The sequence below is a fragment of the Mus pahari genome, chromosome 11 (assembly GCF_900095145.1).
Source record: "Mus pahari chromosome 11, PAHARI_EIJ_v1.1, whole genome shotgun sequence".
NCBI lineage: Eukaryota > Metazoa > Chordata > Mammalia > Rodentia > Muridae > Mus > Mus pahari.
The window spans coordinates 66,456,437-66,476,018 of NC_034600.1; the positions used below are offsets into that span (position 1 = coordinate 66,456,437).

At 36.1% G+C, this 19,582-nt stretch overlaps 1 protein-coding gene across 2 annotated transcripts in view; it reads left to right on the top strand.

Moving 5' to 3' along the window:
- Positions 1-19,582, top strand: part of Cdh12 (cadherin 12) — a 1,034,353-nt gene that overhangs the window by 585,791 nt on the left and 428,980 nt on the right. Inside the window, exon 3 of one of the 2 annotated variants that reach the window (XM_029543948.1) lies at positions 15,906-16,053. The exons of the other annotated variant lie outside the window; for it this stretch is intronic. The gene's annotated coding sequence lies outside the window, so the exon portion shown is untranslated. The remainder of the gene's footprint in view (positions 1-15,905; positions 16,054-19,582) is intronic. 2 annotated transcript variants of the gene reach the window in all.

Genomic DNA, 19,582 nt, shown 5'->3' on the forward strand with positions numbered 1-19,582 from the left:
AGCCATTCTGACTGGAGTGAGATGGAATCTCAGGGTTGTTTTGATTTGCATTTCCCTGATGACTAAGGATGTTGAACATTTTTTCAGGTGTTTCTCAGTCATTCAGTATTCCTCAGTTGAGAATTCTTAGTTTAGCTCTTTACCCCATTTTTTAATGGGGTTATTTGAATTTCTGGAGTCCAGCTTCCTGAGCTCTTTGTATGTACTGGATATTAGTCCTCTATCAGATTTAGGATTGGTAAAAATCCTTTCCCAATCTGTTTGTGGCCTGTTTGTCTTATGACAGTGTCTTTTGCCTTACAGAATCTCTGCAATTTTATGAGGACCCATTTGTCAATTCTTGATTTTACAGCACAAGCCATTGCTGCTCTGTTTAGAAATTTTTTTCCCTGTGCCCATATCTTCATGGCTTTTCCCCACTTTCTCCTCTTTCAATTTCAGTGTCTCTGGTTTTATGTGGAGGTCTTNGNTCCACTTAGACTTGAGCTTTGTACAAGGGGATGAGAATGGATCAATTCTCATTCTTCTACATGATAACCACCAGTTGTGCCAGCACCATTTGTTGAAAATGCTGTCTTTTTTCTACTGGATGGTTTTAACTCCCTTTTCATTTTTTTTTTAAAAAATTAATTTAATTAATTTACTTTGCATCCCATTCACTACCCCTTCCTGGTTACTTCCTCCCACAGTCCTTTCCCCATACCTCCTCCCCTTCTCTTCTGAGCAGGTACCCCCCACTCCAAGGGCATCCCCTCAAACCTTGTGCTTCAATTTTCTGTGAGGCTAGGCGATTCCTCTACCATTGAGGCCATACAAGTAACCCCAGCTAGAAGACAGGCAACAGCTTTGGCATAGCCCCTACTCCAATTGTTAAGAACTCATATGAAGACCAAGCTGTATAACTGCTACATATGTACAGGGAGACCTAGATCCATACTGTGTATGTTGGTTGGTTGGTGACACAAAATTTGAGATTCCCCCAGGGTCCAGGCTTGTTGACTCTGTTCGTCCTCCTGTGGAATTCCTATGCCCGTTTTTGGCCTGTAGTCCTTCCTCCTATTCTTCCATAAGAGTTTCCAAACTCCATTCACTAGCTATGGATATGTGTATCTGTCTGAGTCAGCTGCTAGGGTAAGCCTTTCAGAGAATAACATGCTCCTTAATGCAAGCATAACAGAGCATCATTAATAGTATCAGGGATTGGTACTTGCCTATGGGATGGGTCTCAAGTTGGGCCATTCCCTCAGTCTCTGCTTCATTCCCTGTGGAGGCACTTTCTTAATTGGGTTCCCTCTGTTCAGATGATTTTAGATTGTTTCAAGTTGACATAAAACTATCTAACCCAAAGCTTTGTTTACTACACTAGGTTTTTGATTATTTTTTGGAAGTGATGGAAGATGATGTTGAACATGCTTTATATTTGTGTTTGTAACTAGGGCAATTTTAAAAGTATACTTATGTCAAGTCACATTTCCTTAAGTCTTCTTTTCATAAATGCCAGAATTCAGGAGTGAGGTCACTGACCTTATTTGTCTTTTACCTATGGTTTACTTATAGAAATCTGTAATATGGTTTTACACTAACTGACGGATATATCTCCTATTCAGAATGCAACCTCATTAAATTTGGCAAAAGTAATAAAGAACAATGCCTTTTAGTTATCTCTATACCTCAGTGCTGGGTTTGTATTTTAGATTCAAAGCTTTTAAATCTAAGGTGGATGTAGCCAGTAAAACACTATGATTGGAGCACAAGAAAGAACAGTTCAACAAATCTGATTATTTCAAAGTTTTTGTCCTCTAATTTTATAATTTTTTTTTTGTGGTTTTTTGAGACAGGGTTTCTCTGTATAGCCCTGGCTGTCCTGGTACTCACTTGGTAGACCAGGCTGGCCTCGAACTCAGAAATCCACCTGCCTCTGCCTCCCAAATGCTGGGACTAAAGGTGTGCGCCACCACACCCGGCTAATTTTATAATTTTTATATTCAGAATATAAAAGAAAAATTTAACAGTCAGTAAATAAATTTTATGTTTACTTAGGATAGAATTTTCAACAATTGTCGAAATGCCTCTGAACACTCATCTCTCATTTTGTACTGTTTTCATGAATAATGACTTTAGAACTACTGATAAAAAGAAAAAGAAAAAATATTCATCCTGAAATATTGTAGATGTGCTACATCCTAGAGTACAAAGTATTCAAAGTTAATTATTTATATAAAATAAATAAGTGCATCCATCTCATTAATATGAAAACGTGACTTCTTAAGAGATGTTGACATTGTGGGTATACATATATAGGTCAAATAAATGTTTAAAATGCATCTCTTTATGATTTCTTATTATTAAATGTTGGATTTGTTGACATATTTCACTTGTTATCTACCCAGGGTCCTGTAAAACTTTCAAGGACTAGAAGGAATAATGAGTAGAAAATACTTTTAAAAAAAAAATCCATCTCTGTGAGATGAGGGGATCATGTTCCTGCATTACCATGTGAGTGGGGCACCCCAATCCCTTTCACCCTGGGACTGCTTTGTGTTTTCCTTTATTGCCTAGAATTCTTACCACACTGCAGACTTCCTGAAGTTTAAGAATTTATCCTTAAAATGTCTGAATTTGGACATGCTTTCTTACCTTGACTAGCCTATCAGTCTAGTTCCCTTTGTCCGTGAATAGATATGGAGGACTGATGACCTCCAGAATAATCTCCCTAGAGATCCCAAAACAAAGATTCCACATAATGAACAGTCATACCTCAAGTCAGAAAGGCTTGATTCTTCTCTTGTTGTTAACATTAAAACCAATCAAAGTTCTCCAAATGTGGAGAATTATCTTTTTTAGCAAACAAACTATGTACAAATGTCATCAAGTCTACAAAATAAGAATAACAACTATTTAAAACATTGTTTTAAAAATATTTTGTTTAAGTTGCTGCTAATCATGCTTTATAATGGGTTTCATAATTATTTGTAGTTTTCTTAAATCTATTCATAGCAGAGTACAGAAACTTAGTGGCATCAGAATCAAACTTCTTGCAATAAGCTCAAAGTATTTCCACCCTATGTCATTAATGTAATAAATTGTATGCTTTAATTATAAATGAAGATATAAATTGTGAATTATTTTCTCAGGAAATATTTATTAATAATATATGATTCATATATTTTCATAGATATAGTCCTGAGTTTAAAATGAGTTGAGAAACAGAGAATCACAATGTTATGAAATGAAATTAATCCACTTTAAGTGAACAAATGTTAGCTGCGCCTAGAAGTCATTCAATTAAATTGTAAAGTTGGCTTGTCATCATAAAATATGACATACATTAAAAGGCTAAAAGGCATCTCAAAATAGGAAGTGTTTTCTCCATTTGAAATCATGAACCTAATTCTTGGTCTCCAGATAAAAAATAAAAACTATATAATAAAGATAAATGGTCCTTGTTTTGCAACCCCACGGAGAGCACTCTCCTAAATGAAAGTAGTTCTGCTGCAGTGAATTGTGATGCCTTTTCATACTCCTGTGCAAAGAAGAAGCATCTGCAAATCTAATTCTCCAGAAATACTTCTGGGCTGCTCTTAAGTAGACTAGTAAGGGATCAAATAGGAAAAGGGCCTATTGTGTATACAGAGACAACGCTTTATTCAACAGGCACAGTATCTTTTTTTTTCTGTAAATATTTCCTTTGTATTGTGTAGCTGGTCCTTACATTAGACGCTCAGAATCCTCAAATTGTTATAGGACCTTTTACTTAAACAGGAGAAAATATGTCTGGTAAGCCCCAAGACTTAAAAATCAAGATGTCTTAAAATTACATTTTGATAAGTAGTGCTATGCTCTCAGCATTTAAATTATAGAAACTTATAGTGTAGTTGTGCCAAGAAGAAAATGGCCTAACTGTAGAAATCTAGTAGATTCTAACTGAACTAACTTCTAAAGTCTATATAAAGATTTCAGACAAACGAACCAAATAAAACAACAAGTGATAATGATTTTTCAGATGTTATCTGGGTGAATGGAACAAAGCTAGGAAGAGAGGAGATAATAATAGAAGCAAGACAGTGAAGAAGGGAGATGTACATAAGGCAGGGGAGAAGGAGGGAGGAAGGAAAGAAGTAAGGAAGCTGGGACAGATACATGGAAGGAAGAATGGATGGAGGAAGCAAGGAAAGAAAACCCTTTCTATTAATAAAATACAACAAAATCATTAAAATTAAACAATAAAACTGTTAGTATTTGCTCTCACCTGGAACAGGTGAATGGGGAGAATAAGAAAATAAGATGGGAAACAAGTTATTCCAAGATAACACAATAACAAGGATGCTGGAGAGTGGAAGAAGCCCATAACATTTTATCTACTGTGTTTTGGAGTTTTGAAACACTTGCATGCTGTAAAGTAATTGACAGTTCATTTACTTAAACACATAAGCTTGTATTAAAAATCAGAATAAAACACATGTATATCGCTATAAAAGAAAATAGACTTTCCCAGAGGATCGGAGCTGGATCGGAACTGAAAGTTTCAACTGTGCGCACAAGCTTTCCTGGTACTAGAATTTGCCTTGTAAGTTTTCAAAGAGGGAAGAGAACTGTATTCCTATTCAGCTATGGCACCAATGTATTGTAACAATAGCATGCCTGGCACAATAACCCCAAGGGTTCAGTTGTGTCTTGCATATATTGGTAGTAACCAACTACTCTCTTATTGGTCTTAAGGTCTGTTTAACAACAGGAAATTATACTTAGTATTCAAAGCATAGCAAACGAGCACAGACTAATTAGGTTATCCATCTTGAAGCTGATCTAAAATTGTGACTTTATTAAACAACCATAGTTCATATCTGATTCTAAACATTTATTCTTATAATCACAAAGAAGCAGAGCTCCCACCCCCTTATTAGGAAGACTTCCCTTTGCACTAGGTAGACAGGATTTCAATAAACTACAGCTGCTCAAAATATATAGAGCAAGAAATTATATAGTACCAGTGACACCTGCTACATCAGTAACACAGCTCCTGTGCCCTGGACACAAGGTGACATGGAAAGAAAAGTCATAGAAAGAGTAAATCTGTGGGGAGACTGCATATTCTAAGAAAAGGCAAGGACTGACAACCATGCAATGTCAACATCATGGCTGTGTAAACAGGACTAGGACAAGCATGACAGAGAAAAGGCATGTTACCAAAACAGGGAGTCATCTTGCAGAGCCCCAACATAGACAACGAGCTACAGGTGGTTGTGGTAGTAGGTTGTGAGTGAAGCTGCTTTGAACTCCCCACAGGTAGAGCTTGCTTCCACTACTGCTACTGCCCATCAGAATGCTCTGGATTCACAACTGAAAGAAAGACACACATGCATGCAGCCTTACATTTAATGTGACTTAAGCAGTTCAAAGACCGGAACACTTGCTATCCCAGACTCAAACAGGGAAGTGGCCCCCGAGGTCACTTCACTGACTCTTACATGACTGGATTCTTTCTCTCCTGCTTCCTCAAGTCTGATCTTTCTGCTTCCCTGTCACAGGGAAATCTCCTTCTCTCTCCTGCTCCATTGCCAGGGAAATCGAAAGTCTCTCCTCTGTCTCCCTGCCCAGCCATTGGGGGCTGGCAACATTATTTCCCAATCAGAGACACTGGGTACGGGGACTCTTCAGAGTCTCACAGGCAGACTTGCAAATTCTCATGGGATTTTGGGAACTGAATAACATAAATAACACCGGAACAGATCCACAAGAACAGGCAACTGGGAAATCCTGAAGACAGGATAAATTGTCTTTCCCAGGGAAGAGCCCATCAATTGGTTATCCAATGCTAATTATTTAATCATATATACAGTTCAAGAAAAGAGGTCATGAATTTGAGAGAAAGCAAGGATTCACATGGGAGGAGTAGTTGGTAAGAAAAGAACGGAGGAAATGGCATAATTATATTTCTATTTGAGCAAATTAAAATGATATATAAGATATGGGTCAGAAATACAATTTCAGCTATTATGTGTAGTATATGTGTGGTAGTTATCATCAGATGTTTTAGATAGTTTTAGGAAGAAAATGCTCATTTTTGGTTATAGCTCTGCAGAAAATGAACATTGATGAATAACAAAACTAAGTATGTCCTGTGTTAACTAATAAGTCTGAAATTATATATATATATATATATATATATATATATATATATATATATATATATGAAATGCTCTCTTTTATCTATTTCTGTTCCAAACCTCAACAGGATTCCATCCCAGTAACAAGTAAAGATCAGGCAGTGTAGAAAGAAAGAACAAAGAATATATTGCATTCAAGCATGTATGTCTTAATGGCTATGCTTTCTTCAAAGTCCAACTGCTATAGAGTAGTTTGTGATTCTCTGTGGGATAAAAACCAAGACACATTATGGAAAACAGAAGAAAATCAAGAAGGATGAACATTTGTGGATACTTCATTCCTCCTTAGAATGAGGAACATAACTCCCATGAAAAATTATAGGTACAGCGACAAAGTTTGGAGCTGGGATGAAGGGATGGACTATCCAGAGAGGACCCCATTCGGAGTCCATCCCATCATCAGCCACCAAACCTAGATACTAATGCTCATGCTCATGCCGGCAAGATACTGCTGAAGGGTCCCTGATATTGTGGCCTCTTGTGAGGCTACGCCAGTGCCTGGTAAACACCGAAATGGATGATCACAGCCAGCTACTGGATGGAACACAGGGTCCCCAATGCAGGAACTAGAGAAAGTACCCAAGTACCTGAAGGGGGCTGCAACCCTGTAGGTGGAACAACAACAGGAACTAACTAGTACCCCCTGGGTTTGTGTTTCTAGCTGCATTTGTAGCAGAAGATGACCTAATCGGCCAACAGTGGGAATAGAGGCTCCTTGGTCTCCCAAACTCCATATGACCTAGCACAAGGCAAGGCCTGGGCCAAGTAGTGGGAGTGGGTGGGTAGGGGAACAGAGGTGGGGGGAGGGGTATGGGAATCTTTCGGGATAGCATTTGAAATGTAAATAAAGAAAATAATAATAATAATAATAAAAAAAAAACTCATTTTACATTTTCCCATTATTGATGCATGAAAAATAGAGTGTAAAATAAATAGATCTCAACGTGCATGGGTTCACAAGTATCCAGAGTACACACAAGTGGTAACAGTATTTAAAACAACCAGTGAGACAGTCAGGATCTACTCTAAGCACAAAACCAAACACGAAGCACCCATTTCATGTAAAATATCCCCACTCTGACTTTCCTATTCCTTGATGTATATTTGAAAATAAAAAAGTAAGACAAATTATTACTACAAAACAAATAGATTAACAACTTGTAAATTATACTTTCAATTATTTTCCTGAGCAAAAACTTCCAAACAATGCTCATGTTAAGTTTCAAAAACTCCAAAACCAACTTTATCTTTCTTAGAAATATATGTATGTTCATATATTATATAATCAACTTTTCATGCTGGTATACATTTTTTTCCAAGTGAAAATATCTTTTAAAATATGTTAATAGATGAATTCATTTGTGAAGCTTTTATAATATCAACTATTAATATTAAATAACTATTAGAATTTTTATTCAGCTACAATTATAAGAAATGGCTGAACACATGGCATTTTTTTAAAATTAAGAACTGTATAATCAGTCCTCTATAAAAACAGATGTATGCACTTTCATATATATCCCGTTTTGATAAATTTTGACAAAAAATTGTATAAGAAAGGTTTTCATTATGTAACCTTAGCTGGCCTGGAATTCGCTATATAGATCAAGCTGACCTTGAACTTACAGAGATCTGCTTGCCTCTGCCCTCTGAGTTCTAGAATTAAAGATATTAGCCACTATGCCTGACTTTGGTTAAAATATTAAATTGTTCCTTGGAATTTCCAGCCAGATTCATTATATTTTTATTATTCTTCTAAAAGTGAATAGTACACTATTCACCTTTTTCACAAAAATTATTAAAATTAAATCAGATTTTTGGGTGATTCATAATATAATATGTAATTTTACTTACATTCAAAAAATACTTTTATCTTTACAACTCAGATTAATTTTATTTAGGCTTATACATATACAGTGCATATACATTGTGGATTTGTGTGTGTGTGTGTGTGTGTGTGTGTGTGTGTGTATGTGTGTTGTGTGTGAAAGTACAGGCATTCATTTGCTATGGTGTTCACGCAGAGATCAGAGGACAACTGCTGCTTTTTTTTCTTACACTCTAGCTTCTAGGGATCAAACTCAGGTCTTCAGGCTTGTGCAACAAGCATTTCTACCTACTGAACTCTCAATAACATGACAGTTTTCATCATTTTTATAGTTAATATCTAATAAGTCCTCATATTTTTAAAATTCCTCTTTAAAGGTTTGAATCTGTTATGGGATTATTTATTGTTCTGAGTTATCTAACCATGTTTTCTCACACATTACCAGTGGAAGATACTGATTTAAATCTGATTTAAACAACTTGGCTAAGAATGCAGGATTTCCAGGTATCATTATGTTATGTTGTTTTAGTGTTGGGCAGTAAGCCATCAAAATCAGTGTTGTCTTCAGCAATGTCTTGTCATCACTGGGTATGTGTAAAAGTGTTTTTCAGGCTATTCAAAGCATCTTGGGATATGTACAACTTCACACAATTGTAGAGTTAAGTTAATTTAATAAGGAAAGAAGTGCCATTGAAGAGGATAAATGGTATTTCCTGTGATGTGGCAGCAAATTATTGACTTTTACAAATTATGAAAAGAAACAGTTGCCAGGAGAAGAAATGGGGCATTGCAGTAAGGGCACATGAAAGGGGTTGAGCCATCACATATAGAAGTTAAAAGCATCATCAAAAGGTCTCAGTGAAGCACTTTATTTTATAAACAAGTAAATAATAATAAGACATATCATTTGATAGCCCATCTGTAACTATATCAATTGCATCATGCTACACAAGGTATGTTACTCTTACAGTCTGCCAAATACAGTTAGAGTCAGAGGAAGCACATTTGTTTTTCTATAATATTACTGGCTGTAGATCAAAGATATGCTAGGTTGATATTTCAGTACAAGGTGTAAAAAGCTAAAAAAACAAATGGACAATGATATATGTGTAAGGAAGTCATTAAGCATTTCACAGCCCTTATATTTTTAACTGAGATGGCATTTATTCCCCTATATAAAATTTTACTAAACTATTATCTGGATAGGTACTAGGACATTAACTTTAAAGTTGTCTTAAACTGTGATTGAATGTAAAATGCATTGTACAATTTGAGAAACCATTAGAAACACATAGCAGGCAATTTTATTCCCTATTCCATAAGGTTTCTTTAGAAAATAGGAAGTGATTAGGCCTGGAGAGATGGTTTCAGTGTTTAAGATAATAGATAATTTGCTGGGTTTTTTTGTTTTGTTTTTGTTTTGTTTTGTTTTGTTTTGTTTTTTGGGATTAGAGTCTGGACCCCAAACTATAGCAGGCAGCTCACCACTGGCTGTAACTGTAGCTCCAGGGGTCTGACACCTATTGTCTTCTTTGTCAACTGCCCTTACACATACACACACACACACACACACACACACACACACACACACACAAAACAAACATAAATGCAAAATAAGAAATAAAATTATAAGAAGAAATTTGAATGAAGACATGTAAATTGTTTTAGATTGTTATGGACATGATAGAATATTAATCACACAGACAACCATTAATGCAAATAAAAAATAAAATTAGAAAAAAAGTTGAATGAAGACATGCAAATTGTTTCAGATTATTATGGACAAGGTAAAATATTAACATTTTAACTACTGTGAAACTTTATTAATGTTGGAATAGGAAGAAATGTCAGTTTTCATTGTTTATTGTCAAGTATCATGTCCAAGTAAAATGTATATACATTTAAGAAATAAATTACATATATCTTAATAGAATTTTACATCTTTACTATAAACCTCCATAAGCAATATATTGACAATTTCTATGGTCTAGAAAGCTTTCTATATACCTTTCCTATCTGCCATTCTATCCTAATGATCTTTTAATAATTCAGCAATCTATAACTTTAGTATGAATCTTAAAAGATAGTTTAAACCACACTCGTAGTATTCTTTATATATATATATATTTTTTTTTTTTTTCATTTTAAGTTAACCATTAGTCACTTTATTCAATTTGACTTCAGGGTTTTTTTGACCATAACAATAAATGTGGGAAAATACAAGTAAGAATTGGTTGCATCAGATAAAATCAACTAAAATCTCTTGAAGAAAAAAATGTTATAATTGTTTAAACATTGATAAAGGTACTCATAATTCTGATTTTTTTTACTTTGTGTAAAACATGAAATCCACAACTCATGGCTGATTCACAGATTACTTTGAACTATGAAATCAAACTATGCTTGTTATGTTATTTATAGCATGAAACAAATTGTGAGGGGCATGGAAAGGTGAGAGAGGAGAAAATTGTGTGTTTGCATATAACCTTTTGTTCTTGACTGTCTGATTATTTCTGCAGGAGGTAGAAAGGATATCACGAATTATTAGTCAGATCATTTATTTTGGAGCTAGCTTGAAATCTTAAAGAAAATATACTTTAATTTCATCACATTTAACCATTGAAATTGTTAACTGTAGTCTTGTTAAATGTCTGAAGGTTGTAAAGCCTGGTGATGGGGAAATTCTGCCTACAGTCCGATTCTTCTGAGAGCATACTCAGGGGTTTTAACCCGGCTGCAGTTTTGTCGTTTCTGAATTTCTCAAGTGCACAGAAGGGAAACTAGTTTCAATAAAGTGAAAAATGGCCCTTAAATGTTAGTAAATATAGCTAGTCAGCCTCTGTAATTTAGACTGGAGCAGAAATTGCTATAACTTGTGAGGAAGGACCTGTTAATAATCAGAGTATGTGTGATAGTATTAGGTTGTTGCTGGTGCTACATGATCCGTTGTTAGTACAGTATTTATTTGCTTTTTATATTTAAAACACCATAGCTCTGGAATTTATTTTCTCCCTATTATTAAACCCAGAAAAGTTTTACAAGGAAGTACCATTTGACTATAAAGTCATATAGAAACTTAAGATTAATATATGTATTTTGAACCAACATTTGGAAAATTATTGTATCATATTGCAGATGCAAATAAAAATAGTCAATAATAGCCAATATCAGGGGCTGGAGGGATGACTCAGTGGTTAAGAGCACTGACTACTCATCTACAGGTTCTGAGTTCAATTCCCAGAAACTACATAGTGGCTCACAGCCATCTGTAATGAGATCTGACTCCCTCTTCTGGAGTGTCTGATGACAGCTACAGTGTACTCATATACCTAACATAATTAAATAAATCTTTTTTGAAAAAGTAAAAAAAAAAAAAAAATTAGCCAATGTCAAACAACACACGTTAGAAATCTAAATAATTCCCCAGAACACATCAAATGTAACTTACCCATTGGCTCAGGGTAATTTTCCTTTCATTAAATGATGGTCATTGAATATACTTTTGGGGACAAACCTAAGTAAGTGGAAAAAAGGGTAGCTGAGTGTATATACGTATTGGATGCCTCTTTTCTTCCAGCATGATTCAGATGACTGTATTTAGTAGACAATGGGAAGCAATAACACTTCTCTGAAATGGAGACCATTGGGTCTCTCACCAAATACCAAAGTCCAAAGGACAAGTAGTTACCCTTTTGATTTTTCATTTTCCTGTCATGGAGATATGATAAAAAATATTAAAGGCAACTTATTTCATGAGATTCCTGTAAGAATAAAATGTGATAATGGGTAAGAAACTTACTGGCAAAGTTTAAAGACTGAATTAATTTGAGTGATCATTTCCTTGTAGACAGAATGTTTTTATCAGACATATTTAAAAACTGTGGTCACAATATTTCTCCAAATTCTTATGAATATGTCTAGTATTTCTAAAGAAAAGATGAAATGGTTTTAAGAAAAACTTGTAGATGCAGCTTAAACAATCTAGAATTTTTTTTTTTTTGTGCTCTGCATCACTTTTGATATTTGCTACTGCATTTGCACTTTGGGGAGGTTGAATAGCATAAATCATCCTAAATTTCACCTAGTTAATACACATAGAAAGAAACATGTTTAAAATACTTTTCTATTAAAAGTAATGACTACATGTGAGAATTCGAATGAGTCAAGAAAATGATCATGCCTTTTAGTTATTTACTGTTTTTTTTTGTTTTTTTGTTTTTTTTGTTTTTTTGTTTTTGTTAGAGTATCAATACAATTCTTCATCTCCTGTCCCACGATCCCTTCCTGTATCACTCCTACTGCTCTGCAGACCATGGCTTTTCATTCCTTAATTATTATTTTTAAATATACAGATATATTCACACACACACACACTCACACACACACACATACACACACTTCTCAGTCTATTTTGTGTTGCTTGTATCTTTTCTTTTTAGGGTTAACCACTTACTATTGGATAACCGATTAACCAATTAGAAGGTTTATCCCTGGAAAAGGCTAATTCTACCTCTCTCTACCGTGTTTAATATCATAGAGTTCCCCCATCTAGAGGTAGTGCCCTGTGAGATTCGTCCACATACATTGCAATGTCTATTGGTTGTGTTCAGGTCTTGTTCAGGCAACCATATACTTGAAATTTGCTTGGAATGGCTCCTCCCCATCATATCTTGAAGACATAATTTCACTGTTTCTCTGGCCCTTATTCTGACCACTGTTATTCCGTCCCCTCCCCTGAGCCTTAGATTGTTTGCTTGTTTGTTTGTTTACCAAAATATGCTATATGTTACTGAGTTAAAAACAAAACGAACCTTTTGAAATAGAATTTACTTTTAGATTAATTTACTTTTTATTTTTTGTGTAATAAATTATATCCTATAGTAAAAACAACCTATTGCAATGAAATGTTTATTCAGTTATAAAACCTATAACCAAAAATGCCAAAGTAATTTTCTGATCCCATTGAAAACATATATTTACCCTTGTTTTCTAAACTGGAAATTTTGTAAATACCCATTCAATTTTTATAGATAATTAATTTTCCTAGTTCTATATTTTCTGTGAACTGACTCTTTGGCACTGTTCAGTTTATTTATATAATCTGACCTTGAATTGACAACACAATTAAGAGAGGTCCCGAAAAATGGCTCACTGGTAAAGGTGTTTGTGACCAAGTATGACCATCTAACTTAGAGTCCCAGAACCCACATGATGGAAGGAGAGAACTGACTTCTAAAAGTTGTTCTCTAAGCACTAAAATACTCAATGGATATAGGACATGTTTAAAAGCAATTAAAAGGTAGTATAGTGTGAATAACAGTGCAAGGCTTCCCATTTCATACACAAAAGCTTTAAGCCACAGCTGAAGTTAATTCAGAGTCCAGGGAACCCACAAGTATTGAATGTGTAGAAGGAACTAATGCTTCCACACAGCTCAAGACTCTTCACACTCTCCCCATAAAATAGTGTTGTTCTTCTCATAAAACCTTTCAGAGGTCGAGCACAGAGTCGCATATAGCAAAGACACACTGTCTATAGGAAGGGGTTGGCAAAATGTCTTACTTTGGGAATGGAACGTCTTGGTGTGGCCATGGATCAGGGATGTTAGAATATTCAGCTAAACCAGCTTCGCTGGCACAATGGCAGTTCCTTATTATACACCCGCTTAACCTTTTTAATGATAATTGCTGGCAGACAGGGTTCGGGGAAATAAGAACAGTGTTAAGTCTTTAAAAAGGTTTTTTCTCTGATCATAATTTTATTGAATATTTTATTTATTTACATTTCAAATGTTATCCTCTTTCCCGGTTTCCCCTCCACAAACTCCCTATCCCCTCCCTCTTCCCCATGCTTCTATGAGGGTGTTCCCCTACTCACCTACCCACTCCCATCTCACTGACCCCGCATTCCCTTACACTGGGGCATGAAGACTTTACAGGACCAAGGACCAACTTACACATCAGAGCCATGAAACAATGTAATCACACTATCTCTTGTAAGTGCCCAGTTAAAGCCAGGCTGGAGCACTGTGAAGAAATTAGCAGTCCTGTTCCTGTTTGCTATTTATGAGCTGGGCACATTAGTTTCGATTTAAGGGGCCTCTTTTCTGCTGGAGCTCCCCACCGCCTGGCTATAATTGGATAATGCGCTTCCTGCTTAAGAGTGGCAAAAGTTGCTGCCTTCTGAAGTGAATCGATCAAGCTTTTTTTTTTTTTTTTTCACCTTCAGCTCTCACCCTCCGCCAGTTGAGGGAGCACCAGACCTCTTTACAGGACTCTGGAGGAGCCCCCTTCTTCTGGGACCTCTCCCTAGAAATCTTGTTTCCTCTAGAAATCTTGTTTCCTCCCAAAAGGGACCCAGCCCTAGCCACAGCAATTCAGTTACAGCCTTGAGTTTTTTTTTTTTTCAGCAAGAAGTTTCACCATGGTGTTAAGTTTATTAACGGGAGAGATAAAAAAAAGGAAAGTTTATTTGATGTGTACAAGGCAAATAGATCCCCTATTGTGTGTATTTGGGACATTTTGTTATATGGGTACTATTACTGTAATACAAAAGGAGAGCCCCCCCTCTGTCTCTGCCTCTCTGTCTCTCTAACTAACACACACACACACACACACACACAGGAATGCCATATGTCCCAGTTGCGACCTACATGAAGAAGGCAGGCTGAATATGTCACACAGTATTATTGTGAGAGGACAGTCGTCAGTTTCCTTTCTGGCAATGAGAATTTTCTCACCCTCAAGACATGCAAATGACTTTTTTCATCTGTTCTTTTTATGTTATTTGCATAATTTTCTCCTGCAAAAGTGAGAGCTGTCAAGAATTAACCATTTGGGGCTTCCACAGTCAGTTCCCCGACCTTTACCAGAGCCTTAGATCTCTCCTGGGACCTAGTAACTTTGGATGTGGGAGAGTGGAGGATATGGAGAAGTGGGAGAAAGGGAGGATGGTGGAGGAGGAGGCTCAGCAGGTATGGAATAACACCTCACTACATTTAAACAGTTGCTTCATACTTATTCCCTTGGATAGAAATACCTTTCTTGCTGTTTCTTTCTTCTCATCAGCATTTAATAGAAAAGATGTCTGTTAGGTGTGGACTCTTCTGTTACTCTGGGTAACCACATGAACCTTTTGTTTTGTTTTGTTTTGTTTTGTTTCTAAGTGTGATACTAATTTAAAATGCTATTTGAAAGAAAGTACCAGAGCAGATCTCTGTCTTACATGCATTGGTTTGTAAGCTTGTGTCTGCAGGAAATTGCCAGATAGGCTTGTTTAGTGTGAATCCTGTCTTTTTACAAGTCAGAGAGTTGTCCTCTGGAGGGCTGTAATAAACCTTTAAAGTCATTTTAGTTAGACAAAGGTTGATATATGTAGCAGGCTAGGGGCAAAGGCAAATGCAGCGATCTCTTTTATCACGTTGCTTTAAACATGTTTCAGGTTTAGGCTTGGCTTACAAATCAGCCCGATCAGTCTAGTAATTGTCTCGCCGCACCTTATATCTAACACCAATGCATCTTGCAACATCGGCTGGAGAAAGCAGATTTGCTGAAGCCTGGCAATGACTAACACTGTGTCTAATCAGCCTATAAATTATACTCATAGTTGTAGTTTATCCATCAGGCTGGGAAAGACCAGTTTCCCAAGTGGGCTCGGTTCCTTTTCTGATTCCCAGGAGACCCACAACCTCTCCGCATGCTTTGCCTGCACGCAGGGGGAGCATTGCTTGCTAATCAGGTCAATGAATACCGCCTGGCTCCAGGGACATGACAGGCGTCCATCACAGCAGTTAGGGAGACTGCAAACAGTACAGGCTCACGGAGAAACTCCCGCTAGAAAACATCGTTCAGTCCTAATTTACTCACTGGGAAATCTCCAAGGATTTCAGCTGATCCTTTTTCTCCCTTCAGACAGCGAGGAGCTTGGCATAAACACAAGCAAAGGAGAGGTGCACACGCTGCCCCTCTGTGGGTGTTGATTGAAAACTTCGATCTCCTCACCCGTTTATGGTTGATCTGAAGGATTTCTCACTTGATCACCGAGAGTATTTCAATTAAGGTAAGTGCTGCTGCTGCGCCTGACTGGCTGCATCGCGCGGAATCTCTGCACGGGGAAAGTTCTTACTGTCTGTCCTGACATTCTGCACTGCAGTAAGTGGCTATCTAAGGCAGGGGAAGGCTTAGTTTTACAAGCAAGTGTCCTGGATGGGAGACTGAATTTAGGGATAATGGCATTTCAGAGGAGTCCTTATCAAATCTGATAGTTCTGCATTTCACAAAAGAAAAATAAAAGGGTATATGGGGTGGGGGGGAGGTGATTTCATTTTTGCTTCTGTAATACCCGATTAAAAACCTGCAGGATGTCAAGGTAACTTGAATTTGTTTGAAGTTATTCCTTGATGTCAGGGATAAAATTGGATTCTTAAAAGCTTCTAAGTTTTTTGGGGGGCAAAGAAATTTGCAAATAATTTCTGATATCCTGGGCAGGTCTCTAGCAAATGTCCCTGCGCTGCCTTTAGGTGTAAGGATGTGGGACTAAGTCTCCGAGAGTTTAAAAGTGTACATTTAAGAGATGAACTTTAATATAGGGTCTAGCAAATGTTTTTCAGAGAAATGAGCTAGAAGATTAATTATTCTATTGACATAATGTATAGTCCTTATATAAGACAGATGGAATTCATTTGTGAGATAGGTTTTGAATAGAAAGAAAATACTGCTTTCTGAAATGTTTGCTTTTAGGAAGGTAAATCAAGATACTATGTTGAATCTTGACTTTTAGGTATATCATTTCCGGAGGTATTTTTGAAATCCACCTATAGTTATTAAGGTTAGGTTAATGGGTCACACATAGTTTAGGGCAATTATCCACCCACTTTCAAGAAAATAGTTCATCTTATTTCTTCTGCACCCCTTCTCTTCTATTTGTGAAAAGTATCTAGAAAGATTATGGTAAAACTTTTCCCAAAGTTAATTTAATTAGGTAAACTTTTTTCCTTTCTACTTCAATTTATACATATCAAAACACCCCGATGTATTGTTTGCAGACTATGGTAAATATAATGACGAGAATCAAAAACTCTGCTTGCCAAATTCACAGAGGACTGACTATCACTCAGCGATAAGAGAACAAAGTCTATGTACCTTGTTATTGTGTGGATCCATTACCATAACATTATTTTAAACTAATTCAATATGCTATTTAAAATGCAGTTTGATGCTGTTGCAATATTTTGCATACCTAATTATAATAACTAACCTGAAACATTAAAGTGCAAATGATATGTGTACTTGCTTTTGGTATATTATTTATCATGGTATCCCAGATGTGTCCTTAAAGTGTGTACTTACATTTCCCAGATGTCGACTCCAGTTTCCTCCCATGGGTATTCTGAGCTGGAAAGTCTTATAAAAATGTCACAACACTGTATTAATTGACTATCTTTCTGCAGTTCCCATGGGAGCTATTAAGGTCAATGCTGGTGCTATTGGTTCCTACACAGGGACACAATACTTGGAGTAGTACTTTAGGCTTATGTTCTTGCTAGTTGTGTTTTCAGCCAAAGCCTGAAAATCTTTGCTATTTCTATTGTGATGTCTATCAATTCATTGGGAGAGAGTGGCTTCTCCAATACTTACAGGTAACTCTGGAAAACTGTCTTCCCAGTACTGACTATGCAGGACATGCAGGACAACTTTATTTCTTTCCATTTTTTTTTAAAGCAAACTAGGTAAAGAGGCATATTTGATATGAAATCATCTTCTTGTTGCTAGCATCAGGTCTATAGTCCACGTACTCAGTTCAAACTCATGGTAGCTTCAAACTCAATGAACTTATGTTGGACATCGTGATCAATGAAGTGTATGGCCACCAAAGGATACACACTATGTGTCCTAATATATTTACTTGTAAACATCTAAATAACTAAAGTCCCAACTGACACGAGTATTTCCACAGGACGTTTAACATTGCTATTGTTATTTTCTTTATTTTCATTATGGAAGCATCTGAGGGAATGGAGAATCTCTTGTGAGCCATTGCACATTAGTAGCTCACATCCTCAAGATGACTCAGCAGATAAAATTGTTCGCCACCAAGACTGAGGGACTCAGCTTCATTCCCATGGTCCAAAATGCTTAATGAGAGAAAAGGTTCCTGCAAATTTTCTTGTGATTCCACATGTGCACTGTAGCATGAACACACACAGACACACACACACATACACACACACACACACACACACACACAGAGAGAGACAGACAGACAGACAGACAGACAGACAAAATGTAACACAATTCAAAGGAAAGTTAGGAGCTATTTATTTTAGGCAACAATTATGTTTTACTTTTCTCGAACTTACTATATTATGGCCACCTTTAACTACACATCTATGAGCTTTAGGATTCTCAACTTTCACTCATTTGATTCAATTTATTCCATCTATATCAGCAAGTATTTTATAGGCAATATTCATATACAATAAAGCACTTCCTAAAAGTCAAGAGTTGTTGAATCTTCATGACATTTAGACTTGCACTATATCTTAGTGGTAGATAATTTACCTAGGATGTATGAGTCCCTAGTTTCAAATTCTAAGTCTCTCTCTCTCTCTCTCTCTCTCTCTCTCTCTTCTCTTTTACATACCCTCACACATATGCATACTCACAAATTCATTTTTCTCTCTTACATACCTTCACACACACACACACACACACACACACACACACACACACACACTCACTGATCTAAATCCAAAGCCACTTTTAGGAAACTGAGATTAAAAAGATAATCAGAGGAATAATTCATTCTCATGCTAAAGAAAACTACATTATTGAACAATATAAATATGTTATTTGGAAATGAATTTGAAAAAGGAACTCAAGAAAAGATAACAGCAAATAGAGTTAAATTTAACAAAGTTTATATGCTGTTTATAAACTTTTTAAACATTCTCATATGAAGAAAGAACATCTATATTTCAGCAATACCTGTATTTCTATACAAAATTGTATAGATACAATTATATACATATAATCTTTGATGAGGAGGGAGAGATGACATAAAATTAATATTAGTATAGAAAAGTTAATATGGTTCACTGCTAAACCCAAGATTGTGCTAAATGATAACTGTCAGATTGTGTGACTTCAACATTTGGTAATATCTTTGTTTCAATTTTCATTGAAAATTGATATTTAGGGTGTGGAGCCTGGAACTATGTCTCAAAAGCAGTAACTACTCTTGCAAAACAAGCAAAGAAGCAAATAAACAAACAAAAGTCAGATTTATTAACCTGCATCTGTGACAAATGGCTCACAAATATCTATAACTCCAATTCTAGTGGATTCCATTTCTTCCTCTGGCCTTCACAAGCACCTACAGTAATATGGTATTCATACATATACTAACACAACCCAAACACACAAGAAAAATGTAAAAACCGACAGATTGTACTAGATATTTCACAAGGTCCAACAACATTTAGACATATAATCAGGAATACGTGTATATAACACACACACATACACAATATGTATGTATTCATACATATACTAACACAACCCAAACACACAAGAAAAATGTAAAAACC